Source organism: Poecilia reticulata, chromosome 10 (assembly GCF_904066995.2).
Source record: "Poecilia reticulata chromosome 10, P_reticulata-male-v2, whole genome shotgun sequence".
In the NCBI taxonomy this organism is placed as follows: domain Eukaryota; kingdom Metazoa; phylum Chordata; class Actinopteri; order Cyprinodontiformes; family Poeciliidae; genus Poecilia; species Poecilia reticulata.
Genome location: NC_088839.1, coordinates 32,494,775 through 32,519,019, shown reverse-complemented (window position 1 = coordinate 32,519,019; position 24,245 = coordinate 32,494,775). Strand labels below are relative to the sequence as shown.

General features: G+C 41.7%; 1 long non-coding RNA gene across 1 annotated transcript; it reads right to left on the bottom strand.

The window, feature by feature from the left end:
• Positions 1 to 3,664: 3,664 nt before the first annotated feature.
• LOC108166667 (uncharacterized) lies at positions 3,665 to 24,166 on the bottom strand. The gene is made up of 3 exons (XR_001777033.2): positions 22,813 to 24,166; positions 7,913 to 8,008; positions 3,665 to 5,490 (listed from the first exon to the last, which is right to left on the bottom strand). It is a non-coding gene; the product is annotated as an uncharacterized LOC108166667 (long non-coding RNA).
• Between the last annotated feature and the right edge of the window lie 79 nt (positions 24,167 to 24,245).

The window sequence follows — 24,245 nt, the reverse complement described above, 5'->3', positions numbered from 1 at the left end:
TTGGACAACAACTTCAAATATATAAGCTAAGCTACACCGTTAGCCTCCATGTTTACTTCCGCAAACACAGAGCTCTTCTTCTTCTTCTTCTCATGGCGGATGGCAGAACGCTGACGCTATAGCGCCCTCTACTGCGCATGCGGGACACTTTCAGGTCGTTTGCCCGTTCAGACTGCAGAACTCATACAGGTCGCATTTACTGGCTGTGTGAACCGGCAAAAAACTCTGAATTGGGTCACTTCAGGCTGCGGTGTGAACGCAGCCGAACTCCCAGCTGCCGCCTTCGTTCTGCTCAGTCAGCCGCCATGTTGGATCTTCAGCAGAAATCGCTGCAGCTGCTTGGGAAAAGCTTCAGCTTTGACTTTTCTCCAGGTTTCTGTCGGAGACGTTGAGGTTTTTACTGAGTTGGATGTGAAAAGGATGTTTTGCTCACATCTGTATGATATTAAACTGAACAGAACTAAACAGCGAATATAATGTTTTTATTATTATACAACCTGTTAAACGTCTCTGGTTGTGAAATATTTCACTGCAGGAGTCGAAGTTGTTGCACTGCAAAAACACAAAATCCTACCAAGTATTTTTGTTCAGTTTCTACTGCAAATATCTTTGTACATTTGAAATAAAAATAATTTTTCAGCAAAACGTAAAGGGAATGAAAGGTGTTGGCAGTGTGGTACTGAGGGACATTATTATAATTAAACATTTAATTCTGTCATTTTGTTTTACTCCTCATGTTTTCAAACCGTTTGAAGTTCAGCAGAGCCTCACACTCAACATTAACATTCTCTGTTTTCACTCAAAGCTTTGCGTTAAATTAAGAAATTTGCATTTGATCTCCAGAAAAATGTCTTCAACAGATCAGTTGATCCCGGATCTTCGCTGTCAAACTGAAAGTTTTATCTGGAGACAGTTGTTCTGACACTCTGCAAGCATTTTTCTCAAACTGCAGCCAGATGTGAAAACCAGCTCTGAAAAGCCGACATGACAAAAACGTCAAAGGTCGAATCAGGTTTTCACAGATTCCTCGCTGAAAAAGAGACGAAAACTAAAAGCAAATGAAAAGTAGAAACTCTGCAGCTTCCATCAAACCCACGTTTTTCTGTTTCTCCCCTCCAGGACTGTTTGTTCCAGTCGGATGTGTTCCTCTGTTTCTTGGCAAAATAAAATGCAAAGGAATGTTTCGGTGAGCAGATGCTGCAGAGGTTTTAAACATCACGTGTTCAAATGAGAAAAACAAGTTAAAGGAGCCGCTCTGTCCCAACAAACAAATCTGAAGCGGCGGAAGAAGAAGAAGAAGAAGATAAAGAGGAGGAAGAGGAGGAAGAGGAAGAAGAAGAAGAAGAAGAGGAAGAGGAAGAAGAAGAAGAAGAAGAAGAAGAAGAAGAAACTCCGACCTGCTGCAGAAACACGTCAACAACCTCCGAGCGAAAGATTTCAAAAGTATTCACACCCCTGGGTGTTTACGGGTTTTGTTACGTTTCATTTACAGCAGCGACGTTCAAAATAATCTAAAAATCAAGCAAATAAAAGTAAATTGAATAGATTTTTTTTGTAAATAAAAACACAGTGATGTAGAAATGTGAGGAGAAAGGAAAATGATGTTTTTTTAAAAACATTTCTAATAAATGTTCCAGTTTTCTTTCTTCCATCGGCCGTGTCTTTATTTAGAGTTTTACATGCTGGTGACGCTCGGCTGTATTTATCAGTAACTTTAAATGACCTGAAACACAGAAGCTGTTTTTATAAAAGCCAGCAGACGCTTTGTGAGTTACAGAAATGTTTTTTTAGATATGTACTGAAACTGTCAGCATGTTGTGAGTTTCATGAGGCAGATCAGCTGTAAAAAGATCGATCTCCTCCACCGCCACCAGTTCTAACTGGAAACAACCAATCAGAGCCAGGGGGCGGGTCTTAGCGCTGTCAATCACTATCTCAAACTACGCTGCAGCTAGCAAAGCCTGTTGTGAATGCTAAGGCTAGTTAGCATAGCCACCGATGACAGACAGCAGGAAAACGGTTTAAAGTTGTTAGCACATTTAGCAGTGAGTACATGAGCTTGATTGACAACGTTAAGCCCCGCCTCCTGGCTCTGATTGGTTGTTTTTGGTGCATTTCTTCAGACGGGAGCTCCGGGAGGAGGAGATCGATCTGCTCACAGATCATCTGTCTCACAAACGTTACAACATGGTGACAGTTTTAACAAATATGTAAAAAATATTTTCTTTATAAAAGTTACAAACTGCGGAATAAAAACGAAGAGTTTGGCTGCAGGATGCAGCAGCGAATCTGATCATTTCTGAACACTCGTTAGTTCATGGAGGAACATCAAGGAGGGAAACGGGCTGAAGTCCAAACGTCCAGCCAGCTGGACACCGAGGAAACGTTTCACCGCTCAACGACTTCTAGGTTTATACTAAAACCCTTTTTTAGTATGAAGTTGAACATTCAGACTACGCTGCTGAGATTTTGCAAAAACACAAAGTTTTTATTATTTCGTCTATCTGATAAAATCCAAATTAAAAAGTCACTTTTTGTGGCTGCAACTTCACAAAATGAAAAAGACGAAACATTTATGGAGCCCGGCTGAACGGGGAAAACGAGGCGTCTGCAGCTGGAAACGGGGTTAACAGAATCAGGCCCAAACACTCAGACTGATCCTGATGAAACAAACATCTGACCAACGGTCCTCCTGCTAGCAGGACATAAACGCTGCTGAGCTTTTCCAGGTGAAACCAGCAGCACTTCCTGCCTTCCTCCTCCTTCTTCTGCAGATCTAAAGAGGTTCTGCTCCGACTGGCTCCTCCCCCTTTCTGAGGCGCGTCGAGCTGCACATGTTTTCTGTCCGGCAGAGAATCAAACCAAACATCCATCCATCCATTTTCTTGCAGCCTTGTCCCTCAGTGGGGTCAGGAGGTGCTGGTGCCTCTCCAGCTAACGTTCCGGGCGAGAGGCGGGGTCACCTGGACAGGTCGCCAGTCTGTCACAGGGCAACACAGAGACACACAACCATGCACACACACTCTCACACCTAGGGGCAATTTGGAGAGACCAATTAACCTGACAGTCATGTTTTTGGACTGTGGGAGGAAACCGGAGTACCTGGAGAAAACCCACCATGCACAGGGAGAACATGGAGACTCCATGCAGAAAGACCGCAGGCCGGGAATCGAACCCAGAACCTTCTTGCTGCAAGGCAACAGCTCTACCAACTGCACCACTGTGCAGCCCCCATTTCTGTCTAGTTTCTAGTGCAAATATCCTAGTATACTTGAAATAGGACAGAATTAACTTACAATCCTGGTTCCTCAGTGGGTCAGGAGGAGCTGCTGCCTCCAGCTAAGGTTCTGGGCGAGAGGCGGGGTCACCTGGACGGGTCACCTGGACGGGTCACCTGTCTGTCGCAGGGCAACACAAACTACACACTCTCACACACACACACCTAGGGGCAATTTAGACAGACCAATTAACCTGACAGTCATGTTTTTGGACAGTGGGAGGAAACCGGAGTACCTGGAGAAAACCCACCATGCACAGGGAGAACATGGAGACTCCATGCAGAAAGACCGGGGCCGGGAATCGAACCCAGAACCTTCTTGCTGCAAGGCAGCAGCTCTACCAACTGCACCACTGTGCAGCCCTCAAACCAAACAAACATGTCAAAAAGTGTAAAAAAGTCTGTTTAAACCCAACAGACTCAACATTTTGTTACTTCAGTCTAAACTAAGAGGGAAAGTAAATCACGGCTGAAAAACCAAGAAGAACAGAGTTTAATTTATGTTACGTTTTTTATTAGCCGTTTCCATTATTTTACACTTTTAACGAGTTTTGTGTCCCAAACCAAAACAAAGTCGAGGATAATGGTGAAAACAGAAGAGAAATCATCCAGGTGATTTATAAAGCTGGCCTGCATTTTATTTCAGAGCTTCAGGATAAAGGGGGCCGACTCCAACGCCTCTCTGCTCTCCCTTAATCTGGATTATTGTTCCAGATTGAGGCGTCCTGAAGACTCTAATCTGATCGATCGGCTCTGAAAGTCCAAATGTTTTACCAAAGACTCATTTAACTACAGTTAGACTTCGTGACCCACAGACAGGCCTGATGATCCTTGTTTGGATCGTCATCGGGATCCTGGACCTGCTGAAACCCACATTTCACATGTTTGTGAAGCAAAATGAAAACTAGCATCTCCCTGTTGGTCTGTTACATGAAACCCAGATAAACTAGAAGGTTGTGGATTTGACAAGGACTGAGGGTTGAATATATCTGAAACATTAAATTAATCTAATTATTTTTATTTGATTACAGAGCAGCAACAGGATGTGATGAAAGCGGAGACTAAAGTCTAAGAGTGCACTCCCTCTGATTTAATCAAACTCCAGTCTGTCTGCCTAGTCAAAGTCCGGTTCGGTTGGTGAGGTGTGAACGCTAACTGACCTCTGACCTCTGGTCCTCCAAACCTCGGTCTGGGTTTGGTTTGAATGTGAACGCGAAGCGGACCGGAGACCGCTCCCGAAGCAGGAAGGGGACAACAGCACAGGGCATTCTGGGTAAATACAACCAAAGCTAACGTGTTAGCCTAGCGCTAGCAGCAGAAATGGCTCCTGGTCTTTAGCCTAAAGAGAAATCCTCCAACTGCTAAAATCCTCCATCTTGTTTCCATCTGGTGAAGAAGGAAGTTGCTCTCAGTGTCTTCAGAGGTTTTTGTGTCGTTTCCTTCAGTGGTTCTTGGTGCAGCGCCCCCACAGGCCAGGAGGGGAACAGGTTGCTCAGAGGGTTCGGTTGAACCAATGTTTCCGTTTTGGCCTCAAATCGAACCGAGTCGCTCAGACTGTCAGGCGTTAATCAGAACTCGTCTATCAGGCTACAAGAGACGGACTCTGACCTCCTGCTGACCTCCTGCTGACCCTGAGCACACAGCTGAGAGCGCAGCATCCTGGCTGAAACACGCAGGCAGCGTGTGTTTCAGCCGCAGCTTCAGTTCACCGATATGAACCCAGACATGAAGTTCAGGCCGGCTCCACGTCTGCTGAAGGCCTGAGGGGGAAACTAAGTCTGAACAAACACAGGAGACGTACATGGAGTCTAAAAACTCCCGTTTCTTGTCATTTCCACTTTCTCGTTTGCTTTTTGCATCAATAAAAGCTGCCAACACACACACACCAACACACCTAATGACTGCTTTGTGTCCTCGTTTTACGGCGAGCGAGCGCTCACACCCGGCCCAGAGCGCTTTGTACCCTCATTATGGAGCCGTTAGACTCAGGCTACTTGGGATTGCAGACACGGGCCAGGCAGATGTCCTCTGGCCCTGCATACCTAACACACACACACACACACACATACATGCATATGTGTGTGTGCACTTCCTGTGTGTGACCTGGTTCTTGTTACCTGGTGTCAGGTGGGTGTTTTACAGGAAAACAGGAGCTTTATGTGCTTCACGTGAAGAGATGGAAACACAACCAGCAGGGAGAAAAACTTGTTTTTCTGAAACAGAAGAAGGAAGCAGAGACACATTACTGATCTAGTATTACAGATCTGTGTGGAGTGATCGCTCCCGTTTCATAAAACGTCTTTTCCTCGACTCCTGTCAGGTTACGAGCAGAAAAATCAATATGTTTGATATTTAGGGTAATATCTGGTAGATAAACTCAAAGATGCAATTAAATGTGAAGTGGAAGCAAAATAATATTTGGTGTTTAGTTTCAGCTAAACTGAGGTTTAAAGCTTCAAAACACTGAATAATGATGTTCACATCATTTCACATGGAATAAATGAGGACTGGCATAATTTATTCCTCGCCAAAAACTGTACTGTATATAAAAATGTAAAGTCTTTTCTGCTGTTTATTGTTGAGAACTTACATTTCTCTATATTTCTACTGATATTAAACTATATGTTCAAACATGTTTCATTTATGTTTGTGCTCTTTTATTTTGCACAAGTCTTAATAATAATACATTATATTTGTATCATACATGCTGGTTTAGTTCATTCCTTTTGTGTTTATTCTTGTCTTCTGTTATTTTGTGCATTTAGATTTAGTTTCCTTAAATTAGCTTTTTGCTAATTTAGCTTCCTGATTGAGGATCTGATGCAAGGACTGAAAACTTCAGTTTTCCATCTAATCTGACTGAGCTGGACACGTTTTACAGAGAATAATTACAATCTGCACAAATTCAAAGGTGCTTTTGCAAAGTTCTGACTCAAATTCACACCGCACCTTTCAGATTTTTACTGAGCGAAAAATATTTACTGCGTCCATGTCCGGCTCTGCAGTATTTTGTGTTGGACTGAACTCCTCCCTGTGCTGCAGGTGAAGTGCGCAGCGGGCGGCTCTGGAGGTTCTCTGTGAAATGAGCCGCCTCAGGCTGTTCAGGCCTCACTGGAATCAGACAGGACCGCATGCGGCGCACAAGATGGCAGGATTCCTGTCTGAGCCTCACTTTGAAAAGGATTTTTCAACTTTGATTGTTTTACTGCCTTTCAAGAGTCACATGAATGCATCAAAAAGTAAAACGTGCTGTTTGTAACCCATCCATCCATTTTCTTGCACCCTTGTCCCTCAGTGGGGTCGGGAGGTGCTGCTGCCTCTCCAGCTAACGTTCTGGGCGAGAGGCGGGGTCACCTGTACAGGTCGCCAGGGCAACACAGAGACACACAGGACACACAACCATGCACACACTCACACCTAGGGGCAATTTAGAGAGGCCAATTGACCTGACAGTCATGTTTCTGGACATGTGGGAGGAAACCGGAGTACCTGGAGAAAACCCACCATGCACAGGGAGAACATGGAGACTCCATGCAGAAAGACCGGGGCCGGGAATCAAACCCAGAACCTTCTTGCTGCAAGGCAACAGCTCTACCAACTGCGCCACTGTGCAGCCCTGCTGTTTGTAACGTTACAGTCAAAACCCAATAATTTGTTTTTTTTATAAAGACATTTATAAAAAAAACATTTTTATTTTTAGTCATATTTTCTCCATGTTATTCTTTCATAACAGTTTCGACTCGATTAGCTAAATGTTTAGCACAAAACTAAATATTTAGCGCCAATTAATTTACTTGGAAGCTAAATGTTTATTTTGGAGGTAGATGCTTACCCTGAAGTTTAACATTTACCTCAGGGCTAAATATTTAGCTCAAAGTTAAATATTTAAGTAAAATTTACTTGTCAATAAGCAGAAGTGGCCAGCTAAAATAAAAACGGCATCTTCTGAACTTCTTTATAAACTCCTGCTTTCAAATCGCGTCTATTTTCTTTTCTTTAGTTTTTTTGTCCAACATTTCAGCTCCAACAGGCAACGAGTCGCTTTAAAGGCAACATGGACGTTTACCACTAGATCTACAGCAAGCAGCAGTCCACGTCCATTTTTAGCTCTGAGCTAGCTTAAGCTTTAGCTTGTTCGAGCTAAGTAAAGGTTCTGCTAGCTCTGAGCTAACTGAATGCTTTGAATGAAGCTAAGCTCGTAAACTAAGTAGTTAGCTTGCTAACAAACTAGTTTGGCGTTAAATATGTAGTTTATTTAATTTGCTTTGTTTTGTGAACCTCTTTATGAACTCCTGCTTTCAAAACGCTCCGTCTATTATCGTTTTTTCTTCTTTTCATGTCCAACATTTCAGATGAAACAATTAGTTGTTTTAAAGGCAACATGGACGTTTACCAATAGATCTACAGAAACGGTGATGCATCAAGTTTTTGTCTTGATAGTCCATTTCTCCTTTTCAACAAGTGAATTTTCATGTTAAATATTTAGCTCTGAGCTAGGTATGGAGCTAGCTTGTTCAAGCTAGGTAAATATTCTGCTGCTCTGCGTTAGCCGAGTAGTTTGAAGCTAAACATGTGAACTAAATTATTGAATCTTTGGCTGAACGATGGCATCCAACCACTCAACTTAACGGATACCTGGAGATCCGTCATGTTTGTACAGCAGCAGGTTCAGCTTCAGCTTCCTCTGATTTACCAAGACTCACATCCTCCTGCAGGCCGACTTCCTCTCCTCTGTGAAGATGAGAACAAAGATAGGACGGTGAATTAAAACCCACCCAGAGTCGGAGAGAAGCTGAAAGCGTGATGAGCATCAGTGCGTGCCGGGAAGGCGTGGGACAGCCGTGACGTACGTCAGTCGCCGCTCGCTGCTGTTCAGGACCAAAGAAAAGGCGTCTTTGTTCCCCATCCAACCCGAGCCACATGAAAGCGTCAGAGTGACTCAGTTTTCATGAAGATCCACATTCACTCGACGCACAGGAATTAAAACTGAGTCAACACGGAAACTGACTCTTTTGTGCTTCCTTCATTTATGTATTTTTATTCTTTCGTGACTCATGAGCAAACATGATTATGAACGTCACAAACGCTGCATTGTTGTTGAAACTCCTGTACACGTGACGCTCTGCCCCTCAAATTATGATTCAGTGGATTAGCTTGAAGAGTTCAGCAGACATGATGCCGGGATGTGAAGTGGAAACATAATGATCAAATGTCAGCTAAATTCAGCTTACAGTCACGTTTCAAATGATAAAAGTCTTAAACAGATGCTTTTACGGACTCGGGATGCACTCCACACTTTTAAGATTTTAATACATTAATCATCTAATGAGAAACTTCAGTGGGATTTTAAGTACTTACATTCTAGACTTTATTCTTTTTACGTTTGTAGAAAATGTTTAAATAATCCACCAGCATGTGCTGCATGAGTTTTCAGAGTATAAAACATTTACACACGTTTTTGGTCTTTTTCCCTTTAATTTTTCAAAAGTAATGATAAAAATTCAGCTTAAAGTCAGATTTCAAATGATAAAAGTCTCAAACAGGATTTTCACAGCCGAATACAAATTTGTATGCACTCCACACTTTTCAGATTATAATTTAACATTTTTAATTTGAAAACTTGCAGAATCCCAATAAAACACTGAATTTTATTTTACTGAATGAATCAACGCTTTGATGACACATTTTAAGTTGGACTTTTACAACAAATGCAGAGTTTTGATTTTTTAGTTGAACAAAGATTAACACAAATTATGTTTTAAAATAAACTTGCAGTTAATTAAATGTATCCCCCAAACATTGCAGCACCCTAACGTGTGTTGAAAGTGGACTTTCTTCCAGAAATTGCAGTAATTTCCTGCAGATAATGTTTGTAAACTGTAAAGACTTTCGACCTCGCAGTGGAAAAACTCAGCAGCCTTTATAGAAGATGACTTGATGGATTTTCTCTTTTCAGACGAGCGCTGCTCTTTGAGGCAGATCTGGGAGGAACCTTTCAGAAAACATTCCTCTTCTGCTGGATAATCACAGGTTTGCTCAGGTGAATACTTGTGCAAACATGCAGTCATCATACCTGCTGAAAGCCCAAACTTCTTACCTGATCTGATTATTTAAGTGTTTTTCTCCGGATGAGTCTTCCTGCCGGAGTGGGATTGTTGCAAAACAGAAAATTGCCTCCCTTGCAGCCTCTCAGGTAAAATATTTTGTCTGTGGCCGTTTCTGCTGAGTTCATCGCCAGCTTAAATAAAACATTTCAGGAAAATCATATGTTTGGGTTTAAAGATGCGCTGGAAGAAATGACTGGTTGCTCCAGCTGCTGGAGGGATTTATCGAAGGTTTCCAAACATAATCTGCAGGAAATTACTGCAATTTCTGGAAGATTTTCCACAGAAGATCCACAAGCCTTTCAATAATCCTCTGACTGAGACGAACTCGCTGCTAACTGGGCTTTTTACGCAGCTGTTGAGATATTTTATGTTTAAAACTGGAGCTGAAAGATTTTACAGGATGAACTTGGTCAGATTAAGATTATTAAACTCTTCATTTTCAGCACGTCTTCCTCTGCTGCGCTCCGGTTCCCTCAGGGGGGATTTACTGGATTTGGTTTTATCCTCTTTATTTTGTCCTCTCTTGTTTTTCACTCATGTTTTTACTTCATTTCTCTGAAAATATTTCACTCTGATTCTTTTTTTAGCGTCTGAATAACAAAAAATTAAAAAATTCATTGTTTTCCCAGATTTCTCAAATTGAAATCACAATATTTGATATATTTTATGTTATTGATCAACATAAAGTTGTAAATAAACGTGTAATAGAAGAAAAACTGAACATGCTGCTTAAGCCTCGTCCTCTCACATATCTGAAAAGTTTTATTTTTATACGTTTTAGCCTTTTGTCCACACAAAAACTCACTTTAACATCAAGAATGGTGTCGAAAAACTAAAGAGTTGCGTTTAAATGCAACTTCTGAGCCTCCGGGCGCCATGTTTAATTCCTAACAGGAAGTCATGGTAGTTTTGACGCATTCTGATTGGCTGGTTGAGGTTTCCGCTTGGCGCTGCACTGCCCCCTACAGGTCTGAATGTTTAAAACAACGCAGCGGGGCGGATTAGTTCCGATGAAAACGTCTCTGAAACCGATGGAATAATTACGTTGAATTTCCACAACACTGATATTAAAACTGCCAGGAATATTTTATAAATTCTATTGTCATTAGTTTGTGGAAAATTATTTTTTATAATTAAAGTGGATTCTTTAATAATAACCTTTATTTTAGGAGATGTTTTATAAAATATGATAAGCTCTCTTGTCAAATGGTCGAGCGCTTCAGTTTCAGTTTGAAGATTTATTAATTATTTAAACTTGGAACAACCGATAAAAACAAATCTGTAAATTATACTTTTCAAAAACGGACTACAACGATAAAAATGTGGTGTATAAACGAGATGTTATCATTTATATTCAGCTGAAATCAGATGCAGAAATGCTTTGCGCTCAAAGCAACAGAGGAAACAATTTGATGACAAAAAAATAAAGAATAAAATTAAACATGAGTCAGATAAGAGAACAAAAACAGAGAAATGATGAAACATCTCGTGCAACAAGATCCATCCATCCATTTTCTAACACCCTTGTCCCTCAGTGGGGTCGGGAGCATTGCTGGTGCCTCTCCAGCTAACGTTTCGGGCGAGAGGCGGGGTCACCCTGGACAGGTCACCAGTCTGTCGCAGGGCAACACAGAGACACCCAACCATGCACACACACACACACACACTCACACTCACACCTAGCGGCAATTTAGACAGGCCAATTAACCTGACAGTCATGTTTTTGGACTGTGGGAGGAAACCGGAGTACCTGGAGAAAACCCACCATGCACAGGGAGAACATGGAGACTCCATGCAGAAAGACCGGGGCCGGGAATCGAACCCAGAACCTTCTTGCTGCAAGGCAGCAGCTCTACCAACTGCGCCACTGTGCAGCCCGTGCAACAACATGATCGCTGTAATTACATCAGATTAGTTTGACCATTTAAACCAGAGAATGGCTTCTTCACAAAAACATCCAACACACCCAAACAGCAGCAGCAGCTAGCAAATCAGCTGCTGGCGTCCATCTGGAAAAATCACCTCAGATTCATCAACGTCTGCATATTTCTGCTTTCAACTTCGATGGGAATAAACCCTGAGAACCAGCTGGGCTTAAAGAGACAGGCTCACATTCCTGTTAGATTAAAATAAATGCTTTGCAGCTCAGGTTTGCTGGACTCGGTCATCCCTCCGGTTATCAGTAGCAACAAACTTGTTGCTCATGTTAAAATAAAACTGCCTGGAAGCACATTTCCTGTCCCACTAAACAACCCAGAAACAGACGAAGAGGGAAATCCATCATTCCTCAACGTAGGAGGCGGCATGTTCCTATCAAACGTTTCTCTTTTTGGATACCTAGGAGAGAATCATGGACAGCTGCCATGTTTAATGTTTGTCCAGTTTTTCTGTCCAAACATGGTCAGATATCTGTAAAATAATGGAAAACAAGATACTTGTTGCTATTAAATAATCTTGGTTTAAGAAGTGTTCATCCACACAGAACTGCTGAATTACAGCGTTGTTTTAAACATGCCAAACCCATAGGGGGCAGTGCAGCGCTGAGCTAAAACCTGTCAGCCAATCAGAACCCTTAAAACCTCCACCACTTCCTGTTAGAAACCCAATATGGTGCCGGGATGTTTAGAGGTTTAAATGCAGTGTTAGAATATGAAGTCACTGGGAATCTTGTTAAATCAAACATGGCGGCTGAACGGCATTGAGCCGCCATGTTGGGGAGGGACAGATCTGATCTCTGTCTTTGAAACTCAACGTATTGAAGCAGCTGGGCGTATAAAAGAAACAAGTAAAAAGTGCCTGAACAAACAAAAATCAGCCTTTTTCTGGTAGCAGCCATCTTTCATTCTCTGCATGATCAAGCACACAGGGCCGGCCAAAGCATTTCTGGGCCCTAAGCAGATTTTAATAAGGGCCCCTCATACCAACAAGTCAACACCAGACACTTTATCATTCCTAAGAGTGTAACTATCATTAGCATAATTTGTAATTATCATGGCTGTTTATTTTAATGTTACAGGAGCAGCAAACTACAAAAATATTTGGATTCTGAAAGGCAGAATGGGATTTATGTGAATTTTAAATATTTGAAAGTAACATCAGCTAATAAGCACAAAATTTACAGTAAACAAGCTGATCAGTCTGATATCTTAACTATGAAAATAATATAGAAATTGTGTGTAATAGAATTTAGTTTGTAATGTTATTTTTAATATAAATATTCTCATATTGGCTTGGTGCTCTAGGAGGCCCCCTGGTGGTGTGGGGGCTCCTTGCAGCCGCCTAACATGCAGTGGCGGAGCTAGACTTTTAAAGTTGGGGGGCCAAGGGGGGGCCAGGACTACCTCTGGGGGGGCAAAATTTTAAATGTGTGTGTGCACATATATATAATTTTAAAAAATAACCAAACTGAATATTTGGTTAGTTTTTAGGCCCCTCTGTCATTTGACATGTTATAATTAACACCTTTGACTGGTGCACATGGAGACATGATAGACTTTACGCAGAGTTCATCGCAGAGGAAACTAAAATCAATCAAATAAAAGATCCTTTCTGAATATCATCTCATGGACACTGAACTAAATGCGTCTTTCTGACGGGGAGCTGACAGCGTGTTGAAGAGTTATGGACACCTTGGTTAGGAAGCTCTGTTTGGACAGGTAATTTGACAGGTAACAATATTTCGGGTCGGACCAGAATTATTTACCTGATGGTGGTTCGGGCTTCTAATGAGTTTACATTTAATGAGTTTGCAGCACACAGAGAAAACCTAAAGAGAATGTGATCTACTTATTGTAGTTTATGTAGAGGAATAACAGCTGACTGTTGAGAGAGTAAAGAAATTAAAGTGCAGATCCGTTAGGCAGAAACAAGCGCAGTGCGCTGGGCAATAAATGCGCTTAAATGCTTCACCGTTACGCTCCAATTAATCACACATGAGATGACAAACGCCAAATATACAATACATAGTTACACTGCTTATGTTAATGGTGTTTTAAAAACAAAACCAGTAAAAACTTAACCTAGTTAAGATGTCAGATTCCCTCCTCAGCCTCGTCTTGATAAGAACAGAGAGCAGTTCGCTGGTTTCTGTCCAGACTGTGATCAGCTGACCACTTGGTGCTCAGACAGTTTCAACTTTACGCACAGAGAACATCGTGGAGCTCATTATTAATCAGACTAAGAACAATATCAGTCAGAGAATCACCTCTGATCTGGTCGCTTTAACGGACCAGAGGCTTTGGAGCGTCCAGCAGCTGATCCGCTTCTGCTGGGTTTTTCTCCCGCTGAGGGAAGTGATGCGGGATCAGGAAACGATCAGAGTTCTGCCGTCTTCTAATCACGTCATTTCGTGAAATGTTACCTGATTTCAAAAACGTTCTAGCAGAGAAATAATAAATGTTTCGTTTGATGACTACAAATTGGAAATAAAATTATTTTTTTCTTTGACGGACAACGAAAAAAACTCTAGCGCCACCTCTGATCCAAACTAGAACATTGTCGGCCCCTCTTTGGTTTTTTTCTCTTTTTTGCAGAGGATCAATAAATAACTTATTGGTGTTTTACAACCACCAGGTATGAAGTGCTTTAGCCTTTGAGTTGCACCACAGCAGCAACTGAAACATCCAGGAGAAGAATATCAGCTTGTTATGAGTATAAAGGAGGCTGGTATCGCGCCTGATAAAATTCTATTTATTTATGTCACATGGACTTATATAAAGTTTTATACATTTTCTTTTCATATATTTATTATTGTTTTTCTTCTTTAGATATTAGGTTGACTTAGAATGATTCCAAATAATGTACAGGAATAACCTGGTGCTGTTACATGTCAATCATCTGGGGGGGCCACTAGGGGGGCCAATCAGATGACAGGGGGGGCACTGGCCCCCCTGGCCCCCCCTCTGGCTCCGCCACTGCTAACATGTAAAAGCATAAAAGGAGAATTCACAAATCTTCACCTTGGCTTTAATTATCAGTCATTTATAGTGATTTAAATGGAGATTATGTGTGGATGAAAGGCCAAATTGTATAAAATCTGCTTGGTTCTTGTGGACAAACGTGAACCGGAGGATCCTGAATCCGAAGCAGGAGCTCAGAGACGCGTCTGGGCCTCGGCTTTCCCAGCTTTCCCAGCTTCCTCATTTCCATCCAGACGTCCGGGAGGATTTCTAGGACAAGAGGCTCCAGACGCCGACACGACGCAGAACGAACACAACCAGGAAGGGAACCAATAAACATGTGTTAAAACAAGGCAGATAAAAGCCAGGATTTGTTGTGAATCTCCCCGCGGACAGTCATGACAGCGCCGCGGTTACACAACCATCCGCCCGACTCCAAAGGTTGGAGAACGTTCTCAAACTGCTGACGGTTCAGACGGGCGGATGAACCGTGGAGATCACAAACTGAATGTCTGAGTTTTTAGCACCAACAGATCATGGGACCAGATTCAGCTGAAAATAAAACGACCAACCAGCCTGACCCACAGAACAGGAAGTTCTTTGTTTCAATCGGTGACGTTTCAAAGGAGCTGGGGAAAAAAAATCACATGTGGGGAACCCCAAGGCTCAGTCCTGGGGTTCTCCAGCTGGCTCAGGTCACAACAAGTAATCAGATTGGTTACCATAACAACGCAGATGATACTCAGCTCTACGTTACGATGTCAGCAGGGATCCAATCACCAATCAGATGTTTAAATCAGTGAAACTTTCTCCAGATGAACAGAAACTGAAGTTTTTATCTTTGGATCGGAACGATCCGGAGTCGACGCACAGCTTCAGTTACTGCAGCTGGAAACTAGAGATGGACTCAGTCCTGGACATTCACAGCCACATAAAGGCGAATACAAAGTCGGTCTTCTGCCTGAGAACAGCCTAACATAGCAGCAAATATCTACTAAATGGAAAATATAACATTCAATCAACTTAAAGTTTAAATATGTCTCAAACATTGCAATAAATAGGAAAAATATATCAAACAATATATGGATATAGGATGTTGAAATGATGAAAAAAACAATAAAACATTAAGTTTTTTACCTTTTTAACCAAAATTCACTGGCTCAATCTATCATATTGCATATAATGCTAACCTCTGGTTTTAATATAGTTTATTTATACTTCATTTATGTTTTCACAACTTGGATAAGACAAAGGAAAATATTTTGTTCAAAGGAATGTGAAGCTAAAAGTTTCTCTCTAATCTTCTTAAGTTGTATCTACAAATCTGTGTCTATGTGGTTTATCATGAGAAATGTAGATATGACCATCTGAAACCGTAAAAATAAAGACAAAGTCAGCCAAGAAGAACATTTATAGGATTAAACGTCCTATAAATGTTCTTCTCTTCAGTCATTACTGTCTGACGAAAACACAGAAAAATCACAGAATGGAGACCAAATACCATAAACCTGCTTTAAATTTCACAAAAATAAAACAACAATGAAGCTGAAATAAATCTAAAATAAAATCACAACCAGAATGAAATATTAGAAAAGTGAAGTAGTAATTTAATTTCTACACACATAAATACAAATGTAAAAAGAGGAATGTTCTTGTAAAGTTATACTTTGGTATCAGGCCCACAAATACATAAACATTTTATCTTTTAACATATCAGCATCAAATTCTTAGCAGCACATTTAAAGGATTCGGTAACGGCTGAGTTTATTTCCAAGAATCTTGATGAGTTTTCCTCTCATAAAAACTGTAATATTAAATCTTGATTCGACGGATATTCTGACTTTATTCTCATAACTTGGCCCTTTGTTTTTATTTGTCCTTCGGTTTTACTGCGTAACTTGGTTCAGACTCGTCATCAGAAAACAGTGAAACACTCGATATAATTGATCCTGACTGTAAAACGCCGGACCCAAAGCTGCACGTTTCCATTTAAATCATTGTTTCATCGCCCCAGTTTTCCAGATGTTGTAATTAAAACGTATTTTTTTTAAACCCTGCTCCACCTTTAATGTTTTCCTTCCTGGTTTCTGCCAGTCGCTGCGGAGTGGCTGAGATGAGGGTGTGACGGCTCCGCAAACCTCAAAAATCCTGTTAGAAACTAGATGACAGTTACCAGCGATTATCAAACCGCAGCCGTTTCACGTCACTTTCTCTGCTGAGCGTTTGACTCTTTGTTTTCCTCAAACTACCATCGGTTGTGCTGGTTTGGTGTGGACACGCCGTCCTGGTAGGACTGGGCTTCCACTGACCGCACTGCAAAAACACAAAGCCTCAACTTCCACTTCTGTCTTAAAAACACTTGGAATAAGACAAAACTTGCTTAAAAGGAGCAAAGCTGACTTTAAGTCAATCATTTTTATCGATTTAAAAGTAGGAGAGTGTTTAACTGCCAGAGTTTCTAGATAAATTCAACATCTTTAAAGAAAACTTTAATTTTAGTCAGATTTATATCTCATTAAGACCAAAACAGTTTCTTTTTTAAATAAAAAAGGTTGAAATTTTAAATTTGTTACAGGTGGAAAATCCTCTGCCAGTGGAAATAGTACTTGTTCTAATATTGACTTTAAACAAACTCCTTTATCTTGTTGAAAACTTTAAGTTAGTTAGTTTTATTTTAGGTTTACTGAGATATTTTCCCTAGAAACTGGACACAAATAGAATTTTGTGTTTTTGCAGTGTTGACCGGGTTTATAACGAGCTGAGTGACGATGGTTCACTGGAAGAATCATGGAAAATATATCTGAGTTTTCTCATGCGCTATCAGCATTTTAGCCAAAATCTATCAACAAATTCAGCAACATTTTCAATTCAAAAACCATTTTTACTGCTAAATTACTGAGTAATTAGACAAATTAGCTCAACAACAAAGATATTTATAGCTTATAATCTGTTCTTCAGCCGTCAGATTGGAGTAAATTCAGCTTTCTAGGAGCTTCTTTAGAAATCTGGACTGTGGATGCTCACATTAGCATTAGCTGCTAGATGTTTAGCATTGAAATAATATTTTTGGCTTGAATAGCTTTGCTGTGCTAACTCCTTTTAGCACAGCAATCGTATTTTCCAGCGTCCAATCAGATCAGTCAGAAGCAGAAATGAATCCCGGTGGGATCAGAGAAGCAGCTTCGTTGTTCATTGTCGTTAGCGGATGTAGCTTGTGCGTCACATTTACAGGTGCTCCAGAAACGAGTGAATACAAATGGTTCCGGTCGGAACTTTTGCAATTAATTCAAATCTAATCAATTGATAAAAATTAACTTAAAGTCCTTGCACTAGTCATTGTGGTTTCTGAGAAGTGTAGAAAATTTACCTCAAACTTGATTCACAGAGACGACAAACATCTCAAAATAAAAAACTCCATCTAAAAAACTCCTAGACAAAACTTTCATCTTTTTTCCTGAAAAACTTTCAACAGAAGTAAGTCCACCTGCTCCTGGTGAGACGAATCAGGGCGGAGGAGTCATGGCGGGAGGACGGGTGACAGATGACACCGGCTAATTGGAAAACTAATGAGGTCCAGAAGTCCAGGCTGGACTCTGCTGTCAAACAGACACAGAGAGAGTAATGAGGTCCAGAATGACGAGCGCAGAGTGAGGTCAGCCTTACGAAGAGCAGATGCTCAAAACGACAAACACAAAGAGCAGAGAAGTCAAAGAAAGACAAACACAGATTCTCCTTCTTCCTGAGAGGCTGCAGGACGTCAGCTGGGTGTCGGTGGGACAAATAGTCCAGCAGTTTTATATACCATTATGTACTAATATGTGAAATAACTAAACTAGGTTAACCGGGTTATCCTGTTAAAATACGTTTTTAAACTTTTAACAGGATATTTCTCCTGTTTCGTGAAAGTAAATCTGCCAAACTAGAACTTTTGCATCCATATTCAAGAAGTATTGACTGAAAACAAGCCGATTTATCTTGGTGAAAACTTACTTCTGTCTCAGTTCAAGTTGATTAAAATATTTGCAATAGAAACTGGACAAAAATAGTTTTTGCAGTGAAAAGTGCAGCATTCATTCAGCCTTGTTGGGTCGATTCTTCCTCAGTTTCCCCCCCATTTTTAACAGCAAAGCAGCAAAAGCTGAGCAAAAACCTCCTAAAAACCGAGCACTCAGACCCACACGCACCCGGTTCCGCTTTCTCCTACGCACGTTGGAGTTATCCAGCGGCCATCGGAGCGGCCCGCGGAGATTAACGCTGTGCAGAAAGAGGATTACAGCAACACAAAGAGCAAAGCGGAGACAGAAATAGAGGATGATGCATGTGAAGAAGGAACAATAAGAATCAGAAAAAGTACGGAGGATTTAAACGATGTGAGGGGAATCAATGAGGAAGATGTGGTTTTAAACACTGCAGGTTATGAAATGCTTCCCCTTTTTTACACTCGACGCTTCAGAAGAATCTCATCTTAAAGTGAAACTTTCATTCATTTACAGTTTAAAGGTTTGAATGAAAATGAGCAGATTGAAGAAAAAATATTATATAGTATAATAATCTCTCAAAAGTCAATTTATTATAACAATAAGCAACTAGCATCAATCAAACCTATAAAGAAAATGTCTTTACTTTTTAAGAAGTAAAAATAGATCTAATCATTTGTTTACCATCCATCCATTTTCTTTCACCCTTGTCTCTCAGTGGGGTCAGGAGGAGCTGCTGCCTCTCCAGCTAACGTGCCGGGCGAGAGGTGGGGTCACCTGGACAGGTCACCTGGACAGGTCACCAGTCCGTCGCAGGGCAACACAGAGACACACAACCATGCACACACACACTAGGGCTGAAACGATTCCTCGAGTGATTCGAGTACCTCGATTATTAAAATTCCTCGAGGAAAATGTTCCTGCCTCGAAGCTTCGTTAATTTATGTTTTATCATTTAGCGCCCCGTGTTTCAGCCGGAACATTATCTGCGTTGCGCGGAGCTCTGACTTCCGCCTCTGAGTTGTTGACGGAAGCTACGTGTTAGCGGCATAACGTCCAATCTTCAAGTTCGGCCCGCGGGGATTTTACTGATTGGTGATAATTCCGGGTTTTCATCGTTTTTGTGGGACCAATAAACATCCTTAAAATGACCGGCGCGATGCCGGGAGTCCGGCAGCCTTTCTGCTCCGGAGCTGCTGGTTGAACGGCGGGAAGAAGCTGAGGAGGATTTCTACAGGTGAGCGGAGAGACTGAACACGGCGGGCGGCTGAGGGTTGATGCTTACAGGGTCAGAGCAGCTTTACGGACGAACCGCACAGTAAACTTATATCATCCCGTCTGAACAAACGGGAGGCGGAACATGGCTGGTAGATGAGTTTCTGAACGGAGGAGCCGTAAATATCCCGTATTGCTCCCCCGGTCTACAAAACAGTAACTGGTAGGGAAGCTCAAAGGTGGAAAAAATAGACTGATGTTGATATCCGATAGTAACACTGGTGTTATGGAAGATTTACCAATATTTTATTTCATAATTGTTTTTATCCGATTACTCGATTAATCGTAAGAAAAATCTATAGATGACTAAAATAATCGTTTACAACAGCCCTAACACACACACACACACACACACGCACACACACACACACACACACACACACACACACACTCACACCTAGAGAGAATTTAGACAGACCAATTAACCTGACAGTCATGTTTTTGGACTGTGGGAGGAAACCGGAGAAAACCCACCATGCACAGGGAGAACATGGAGACTCCATGCAGAAAGACCGGGAATCGAACCCAGAACCTTCTTGCTGCAAGGCAGCAGCTCTACCAACTGCGCGTCTGAGTTTATTTTAAAAAATCTCTGATCCTCCCAAATTATAAATGCTGTCGCTTTTAATGAATATTTATTTTGCAAATGTTCTGGTGACTGTTTTCCATTTTAAACAAATTGAAGAACAATGGATTTGTTGGATCTCTGCGGATTTTAATGTTTTTATAGCAACAGAAAAGCTGCAAAAGTCTCACATTTTACTGCATCACGTCGTTTTGTGATCTTTTTTTGAGTCTGCAGACAGAAAAGCATCACTGACCTTTTTTCGTTTAACCTGAGTGGATCAATAACAAAAGCATTTCTCGTCAGTTTCTGCAGCTTTCAGTCAGCAGCAAACAGCTGCTAAAGTGTTTCTGCAGATTCCCACAGAGACCCGGCGGAGCAGCAACACCTTGTAAACAGGTGACGGCTTGTTTGCTGCATCAACAATGCTTGTTTTTTTTTTAATCTGGCATTTGGACAAGAGCTCCTGAGGCTTTTCTCAGAACTAACCACCAGTTTTCTCTTGTTTTCTACTTTTTAACTCGCATGATAAATTTCTGAAATATATTTGAACAAATATGAGTAAAGTAAAGGAAAATGTATTTTGTTTTCTGCAGCTGTCGCTCATTGTCAGGAACAAAAGGAAGAACTTCAAAGCCTTTCAAACTGTGTGTGCTCGACTCGGCCCAGGTTTCCGTAGCGATGGAGAGCAAAACAAACCCAAAGTTCACGCAGAATAACCCACAAAGCGTGGGAATCTCCTCCAGGAAACCTCTTTGATTTCACATGCTCAGCTGCTTTTTGGCTAAGGTTTTAACTAGGCCACTCTCAGGGTTTAATCGCCTGCTGGTTTAATGCCTCCCCATCTGCAGATAGTTTACATTTTTTATCTAAAATTAAGAAAATGTATAACCATGACAGGCGGATTGGGGCAGCGTCTGCCGTGAAGCGGGCGCTGTACCGGTCCGTCGTGGTGAAGAGAGAGCTGAGTCAAAAAGCGAAGCTCTCGATTTACCGGTCGATCTACGTTCCCACCCTCATCTATGGTCATGAGCTTTGGGTCATGACCGAAAGAACGAGATCACGGGTACAAGCGGCCGAAATGGGTTTCCTCCTCCGCAGGGTGGCTGGGCTCTCCCTTAGAGAGAGAAGCTCGGTCATCTGGGAGGGACTCAGAGTAGAGCCGCTGCTCCTCCACGTCGAGAGGAGCCAGTTGAGGCTCGGGCATCTGGTCAGGATGCCTTCTGGACGCCTCCCTGGTGAGGAGTTCAGGTCCCACCGGGAGGAGGGGAGACCCAGGACACGCTGGAGGGATTACGTCTCTCGGCTGTCCTGGGAACGCTTTGGGATTCCCCCAGAGGAGCTGGAAGTGGCTGGGGAGAGGGAAGTCTGGGCCTCCCTTCTGAAGCTGCTGCCCCCGAGACCCGACCCGGATAAGCGGAAGAAAATGGATGGATGGATGGATGGATGGATGGATGGATGGATATAACCAAGACCATATTCTTCATGAAACTGTCATAAAAACAGTGTCTTCAGTCAGAGGCGTCTTTAAATTTGTTGTCATACAGACTGCTGCAGGAGCTGCGATCAATAAAGTATATTTTAAATTGATTAATTGGAAAGGATCAGGAGTCCTGCAGCACAAAAACATCTAAAACATGCATGGGAGGCCCACTGATGATCAAAACTGAAAAAATGTGCATGTTACAGGTTTGACAAACTAAATAAGTTAGTTTTTCTCATCAGTTTTGTTCTTTTTCTGTAACTGAATCGACCGTCTTTGGCTTTTAGACGGGGAGCTTCTGCATTTCTCTGCAGAAACGCTGAGTTGTGAGTCCAGTAGTTTGATGCCTGTGATCCCGTCAGTTTGTTGAACATGTTTGGCTTTAAGCATCTGATGGGGGCAGAGAAAGCTTTCGGGTTCATACAGCATCCTGGTACCGAGGCGCTGCCAAGACAGCTTGACTGGTGAGAACAGATGGCGGAGAGCTGGGCGTGAACATCATCATGTCTGCAACAAAACAGAAGAAAACTCTGTTCTGATGCAGACTGGGGCGGCGGTTCGCCTTCCTGAACATCCAGCCAGGTGCAATGGAGCCAGGTACATTATCAACATTATTTCTGCAACTTTTTAAATTTAAATGGTAAAACTGTGTTAAATACATAAATTAATGGACATCATATAATTACATGCAAATAAAATTATGCTGATGACAAAAATAAGCCCCACACTTAACAATGGGAGTAGATCAACGTCGTTCAAAAGTTCTTATCTTTAAGCAAAAACAAAAGAAAAACCTAGACATTTAAACAAGGTCAGCAAAATTAACGTATTAATCATATGAATGAATAACATAATTTATTCAGAAAATATTCATTCAATAGTCTGTTGGCAAAACCCGGAATTAAACCCAAGCATCATAGGCACTTTATCAACAACAGCACAAGCACTAGCATGTCGAAATATGTCAAAAACACCCGGAAGATCGATAAACATGTCAGCAGCAGTTAAACCGAATTATTAAGAACCCTTAAGAGATCCGATAAATATAATCAATAACCCTATTTCAGTATTTTAAATTGTTTTATACACAAACTTAGCAAAAACAATTAAATCCCACTTTGGCGTTCCGCCCCGTAAACAGAAACAACAGGACGTAAAAACAGATTTTATCAGTAAAATTAGCAACCCGCAGTAAAAGCATCCAAACAATCTGAATGTCAAGCAACTCACCGCCGAAGTTGGAATCTCCTTGTCATGTTTTCATCAAGTTTTGGGACGTTAAAGGTAAACAGCTTCAGCTCCACTCCAGCCATACACAGACAGTCGTTTCGTAACAGCGCCCCCAGTGGCTGGATGAATGAACGGGTTACAAGCAGAGCGAAGTTGGTTAAATGTTAGTTTTTCTTCAGTTTTTTCTGGAGACGCTGTGGTCTGCCTCAGATTGAAGGAAATGGACCTTACCAAGCTCCGCCCAGAAACGCTCCTCAAAGGTCCCACGTGACTTCATGTCTCACAAGCAAAGCCTCGCGGAGCTTAGCTTCTATGTAAACATGGCGTCTTTCGTTTCGACTGACTCTCTGCAGAGTATTTCTGAGTCGATTAGTTTAGCATTTCTGCCGGATTTTCACAAAATATCAGCCACGACGATGGACAGGGGAACCAACGAGTTCATGTCATCTTCTTTGGACGACATCACGATGTTTGAGCCACGCGATGCCTCCAACATTAGCTAAATGCTACCAGTCGATGAGGAAAACAGCAGATCCTCAGACCCTCAGCATAAATATAGCCGTGGACAAGATCACTGATGCCTGTTGTTCTTGCAAGGCTGGGTGAGTCGGACATTCATGGTTTAGACCAGTGGTTCTTAACCTGGGTTCGGTCGAACCCCAGGTTCGACCGAACCTGGGGTTGGATATGCAACTGGGGGGTTCGGTACCTCAAAAAAGGTTAAGAGCCACTGGATTAGAGGGTAATTTCTGTTGGCAAATGTTCGAATGTGCCTGGGCCTGATGCTAGCGTGGCTAACATGATTACAGTTTAGTAAAAGCTAGCGTGGCTAACACAATTACAGTTTAGTAAAAGCTAGCATGGCTAACGCGATTACAGTTTAGTAAAATCTAACATGGCTAACGCGATTACAGTTTAGTAAAAGCTAGCATGGCTAACGCGATTACAGTTTAGTAAAAGCTAGCGTGGCTAACGCGATTACAGTTTAGTAAAAACTAGCGTGGCTAACACGATTACAGTTTAGTAAAATCTAACATGGCTAACGCGATTACAGTTTAGTAAAAGCTAGCATGGCTAACACGATTACAGTTTAGTAAAAACTAGCGTGGCTAACACGATTACAGTTTAGTAAAAGCTAGTGTGGCTAACACAATTACAGTTTAGTAAAAGCTAGCGTGGCTAACACGATTACAGTTTAGTAAAAACTAGCGTGGCTAACACGATTACAGTTTAGTAAAAGCTAGTGTGGCTAACACAATTACAGTTTAGTAAAAGCTAGCGTGGCTAACACGATTACAGTTTAGTAAAAAGCCTTTTCAGGTGAAATAAAATCTTTAATGTGTGTCAGATTCGGTACACATTGCATATTGATCTGTTCAGCTAACGTAAGGCTGTAACAGACAGGCTTCAGGATGTAGAAGTTATATCGGTTG